This window comes from Gastrolobium bilobum, unplaced genomic scaffold (genome assembly GCF_033153095.1).
Source record: "Gastrolobium bilobum isolate Gb01-03AN ecotype WA unplaced genomic scaffold, APGP_CSIRO_Gbil_v1 utg4369, whole genome shotgun sequence".
NCBI classification, from domain to species: Eukaryota; Viridiplantae; Streptophyta; class Magnoliopsida; order Fabales; family Fabaceae; genus Gastrolobium; species Gastrolobium bilobum.
Genome location: NW_026896497.1, coordinates 189,062 through 194,894, shown reverse-complemented (window position 1 = coordinate 194,894; position 5,833 = coordinate 189,062).

Sequence of the window (5,833 nt, the reverse complement as noted above, 5' to 3'; positions counted from 1 at the left end):
TGATAAAAATGCAAGTATAATTTTGTTCCCATGAATCTGTTTTTCAACATGACATTGAAAAAAAATCTCATTTGAAAGATGGTATTATTTTTTACCTATAAACCATGAAAAGCATTTTACATTTTTTAGACAAAATTGCCCTCCAGATGTCTTAAAAATTTTGTGGTAAGAAACACGAAGTCGTCATTTTGCTTCAAAATCACATCAAAATTTTACCACCAACCAAACACAATATTAGTAAAATTAACTCAACTTTCCTGGTATAATTTTGGCATACCAAACACATTTTCATAAATTACCTAGGAACTATATTCCTAGAAATCTTTAGTTTTCTGTAAAAAAAATATCTCCTATACCAAACACCCCTTTAATGTTTATTTTTGTCTTGGGGTAGTCTTGGCGATCAACGAGGGTTGGGACCTGTAGGGGAGGGGGAGTGAAGGTTTGGTCATAACTAGCTTGAGTTAGTCTCATTATGTTTTGTCGAACTCTTCAATGAGAAATTGACCTTCTTTATCTTCTCCCAAAGTTTATTAAACACCTGTCTTTTTGCGACTTATTGTGCGATGAGTGAAAATCAGTGTTTCGAATGGAGGCGAATTGGGAGAATAATGAAGCTCTGGCGACCGCTTTGACTTTTAGCAGTGGGCTTATTTTAGAGGGTGTCTACACTTATAAGAGGCATTTTTGGCTTACAGATCAGGATGCTGAGGAGAAAAAGTGGATTCTTCGATAGGTGAACAAAGAGACTAGGATTATTGATCAAGCTGCTCTGATCGGAGTCGATGAGCCCTTTTATATTATGTATAAGACTTACTTTACTGATATCTGGGTCAGGTTGCCTTTCACTTATTTTGAGATGGGTGTTCTACGGCATTTAAGAGTGGCACCTTCTCGGCTTCATCCTAATGTCTGGGGCTTTATCCTGACTTTCTAACTTGTTTATGATTATTTCATTTGGTAGCATAGTGTCCCTCTTTTCTTTTATTATTTTTCTGTTTCACACTCCGCACGAAAAGCTTGGGTTTCTCTCTGAGCTTCATCTAAGGTGGGGACCATTTTCATATAGTTTAATAATTTTTACAAGAATTTGAAGCACCAATTCTTTTGGGGTCACCCAATCCTAAACTGAATCTTGAACCATTTTTTATGGAGTTTGTGGCCGCTGGTCAAACCCGATCTCCTTTGTTTTGGAATAAGTTGTATCATTACATCAAACGTCATGAATATTCTATAAAGTATGGGTCTTTGTCTAAGACTGAGCGGTTAGTGGTTGCTCAGCTCAAAGCTGCTGTGAGAGAGATTGAGGAGGAATTTTCCACTAAGTATATAATTGAGAATGGACGTGAAATTATTCGAGGGATTTCCGTCAAGAATTTGGTGAAACTATCTTTTGTGTATGTATGTGTGTGTGGGTGTGAAATAATTATCTCATGTTGCATGAGATAATTATCTCATGCAACATGAGATAATTATCTCATGCAACAGAGACAAAATAGTGGGATCCACTATTTTTTCTTTTTTTCTCTTTTTGAAAAAGTAATGGACCCCTTAATTTTATCTCTGTTGCATGAGATAACTATCTAATGCAACATGAGATTAATAGATCCCTATATATATATATATGGGAGAGTTATATTTACATATATTTTGTTTACAAACTACATTATGTACTCCCTAAAGTACATTAGGTTATTTACAAAAAAAAAAATTACATTAGGTTACATTATGTATTTTCAGGAGTACATAGTATAATATGCAAAAGTTTATTAAAAAAAACTTTGTAAATGGAATCTTCGCCATATATAATACTTATTTTTGCAGTTGGCAAAATGGGGAAGGATGTGTTAAAGCTCGCCAAGAAGGCTTCTAAACTTGTAAATAAGGAAAATCAAAGTGGCGGAAAATTTATTAATGACTAGGTTGAAGACCAAGTCATGCCTTCACCTAGGGCAATGGAAGAGAGGGCTAACTTAGGGGTTATCCTCTATGAGCGAAGAAGGAGAATGACGACCTGCAGAAGGATAAGGAAGATTTGATACGCACTAAAGAGGATGCGGAGAAAAACAAAGAAGAATTGTCTATCGCCAAACAGGACTTAGCCGACCAATTATCTAAAGTGCAAAGTGCTTTGACGACCGTTGAAGCAAGAATGAAATAGATGAAGCCTCCGAACATGGAGTTGGTGGACCTTAAAAGGATGGTGACTGAGTTGGAGAATGAAAATCTGGAGTTGTCTAAGAGTATGGTGTATGAAAATTCTTTCCGAAATGCGCTCAATCAGATCATGTTGACTAACCAATCGGTTAAATTGGATAATTATTGGATCAATAAGGACTTCAGGGTAAAGGGGGACTATTTAGTCGATGAGGGTGATGATGAGGAGCCCGATACAATAACAAAGAACTTTGGGCAAATAGTTGACGGTGATCATGCCATTGAAGCGAGGCAAGGTGCTCTTATCGATGATGACGGTACGTGATGAGTCTCCAATTTACTATATATTAAGGGTCAATATGAGCATGAAATTGATATAAAAGTAATTAAAAGTTATGAGAATTATAATTAAATTGTTATCTTATTCTCAATAATATTCTCATAAGATTTCTGATATTTGGCAGTAATTTCAGCTCAATAAAGAGATAAATTGGAGATATCAAGTAGAGTTGCTTTGGATTTTTGAATCATTGAAGATCTTATCAAATATTCCTTTGAATTATTTTAAGGAAAGTTTTCCATTAAGTTAAAAAAGGAAAGATTTGAAAGATTAGATCAAAGATATGATTAGATATTATAGTGAAGATTTCATTGAAGATATGATGAAAAATTAAAAGATATAGTTTTCATCCCTATAAAAAGGCATCTCTTGGAAACTCAAAGACAATTCGACAGAGGCAACAATATTCAGAGAATAAGAGTCACGCTGGAGATCAAGATTCCGGAGAACTTGAAGATTGAAGACCATTGATCTTTCTTCTTCATCTTTTTTCTTTCTTTCTTTGTTATGAATTCTTTTTATTATTTTAATTTGTTTAAGCCAGCTATGTCTGGCTAGTTTCTTTTTGTAGTTGGAATCACGGACTCGATGTGAATCCTTTATATTTTCTGTATTGTTTTTATAATTTAATTAGTTTGTTTGTTTTATTCTGCCTGTGTTAATTTTTTCATATCCTGTTTAGAACTGATCACTCTAAATTATAGGACTTTGAGGGTTAGGGCTCACAATAGACATATTGGGATTTTAATGTGGACAAGGGTAGAATAACAATTTGTGCATGACCTAGACATAGGCTTACATAGATTGCAGACTTTTAATTCATTTGCTTAATGCTTAATTCAAGAGGGATTACTAGGACACTAGGATTCTAATTGGGTTAAAGGGTTAAAATCATTAAGACATTAGTGTTCAACTAATTTATAAGGACATAATGAATTGTCTGAGCAAACAAATTACTTAATTATAAAATACAATATATGAATATAAGGAAGGATCGGAGGTGAAGTGCATCCTGACTACAGTCTTTTTACAATTTTTCATAACTCATATTTTCGTGACGTTCTTGATCTTTTCTTGCATGCGTTTTAATATTATTATTTTTAAAATTCTGTTTTTAAAATTACAACAATCAATCACTTTCACAATCAAACCAATTTTCTTTTCGAACTTAAGGGGAATAGTTAATTTAATACTTGGTGCATTAATCTTCGTGGGAACGATCTTTACTTATCATTTTATTACTTGAAATGAACGGTATACTTGCCGATTTCGCAACAGTACGGTAGGCAAGCAAAATGTTTGAAGAGCTGAGATGCCAGTTTATTTTATATTTTTATTTCTTTTGATCGAATCGATATTCTAACTTTTTGGTTTGTACTTAAACAATGTGTTTTCTACCGGCAACATTTATTGTTTTTATTTTAACTCTCTATTGCCTTCTTGCGCTGTTTGTTAATGAATTTTTTCTTCGAAAATTTCTTCGTTGGCGACCGAATCGACACCTTTGTCCTTCCGGGAATTTCTTCATTAGCGACCAAATGGGTACTTTTGTCCTTCAGGAAATGAAATCGTTAGCGACCGATTGGGCATATTTTTCCCTTTAAGAAATGAAATTGTTGGATGCTCTCCGGCAAGTATACCGACCGCACAAGTAATATAATGATAAGAAAAGTTCGTCTCCACAAGGATTGTGATCGTATATCAATTAATAGTCCTTTCAAGAATGGAGGAATTCAAAAGGGTTTGTTTGTGACGAATAATGTCGATTTGTGTAAAATGAGAACTGAAAATAAAGACTTGTTTTTGAAATTTTATATTGAAGAATAAAAATAAGAACAAAGGTTGATTTTTGTAAATAAGAGAAAAGCATTGTAGCTAGAGTACACTCACCATATGATCCTCACTTCTTACTTTGGATTGATTTACAATATTCATTTATATAATTACTCAGATAAATTATTATCTAAAAACATTAATAGTTAACCCTCAATTCCTTGCAAGGTTAACCCTTTAATCCCAATTGAAACCCCAATTCCTTGCAATGTTTCTCATGGCATTAAGCAATACACTCAATAATTTAAGTATCTGCAATTACATATACATCTATTCCTAGCATGCATATAAATTGTTATCTTACCCCCTTTCAAAACCAAAACCTCAATATTCTTATCTAGGGTTCTAACCCCCAAACTATCCTCAACTACTAGATTGATCAATTTCAATAAAGAGAATATAATTACGCACAAGGTAAAGATAAAGATAATTTATATAAACGAGCAATTATAAATCAATCTGTCGTAACAAGGGTTCACATAGGGTTTATGACCCTAACTACAATAAAAATAAACTAGCCAACCATTATCATGGCTAAATATTCAATATTCATAAACCTGGTAAATTAAAAGTAGAGAAAGAAGAAGAAGAAGTCGATCTCTGGAGTCCTCTCTGAGCACCACCGTCGTCTCTCTTCAATAGAATAGGTCTGGATCCCTAATTCTGTCATGAGGATCCTATATATAAGTCTATTTTATTCTTCCAAAATTACCCCCAGACAACACGGTGTAACTTTCTCGCAAACCGACGCCAGTTGACGCCGGTTTGACGCCACTTAGCGCCACGCCTCTATTCGAATGAAAAGTCGGACCAAATTCCTCATAAAGTGGCGCCAGTTGGTGCCATTTTGGCGCCACTAGGCGCCATTACACTGACACAAAAATGCTGCACTTTGGCGCTGGTTGGCTTCATGTTGGCGCCATTTTGCTTTACTTTTGGCACCAAGTAGCTTCATTGTGGCGCCAGTTGGCGCCACTTGCAAGGCTTCTGTGCAAAAATACGTAAACTGGCGCGGGTTCGCGCAAGTGTGGTGCCGGTCCGCACCATGTTGCTGGAAATTATATTGTGATACACCCGTGTGGAGTCGCGTCAACAAGCTTTTTAATTTATAATTTTCACTCATTTTTCCTGTATAAACACAACCAATAGGTGAGAAATATTATTGACATAGACAGAATCAATATAATAAGCAAATATGTATATAAGTTGCTCTTTTATGACTCGATTCTTATCAATTTTAACACAGAAAACTGCACCCACATCAGCAACATTTATTGTTTTTATTTTAACTCTCTATTGCCTTCTTGCGCTGTTTGTTAATGAATTTTTTCTTCGAAAATTTCTTCGTTGGCGACCGAATCGACACCTTTGTCCTTCCGGGAATTTCTTCATTAACGACCAAATGGGTACTTTTGTGCTTCAGGAAATGAAATTGTTAGCGACCGATTGGGCATATTTTTCCCTTTAAGAAATGAAATTGTTGGCGACCGAATTGGCACTTTT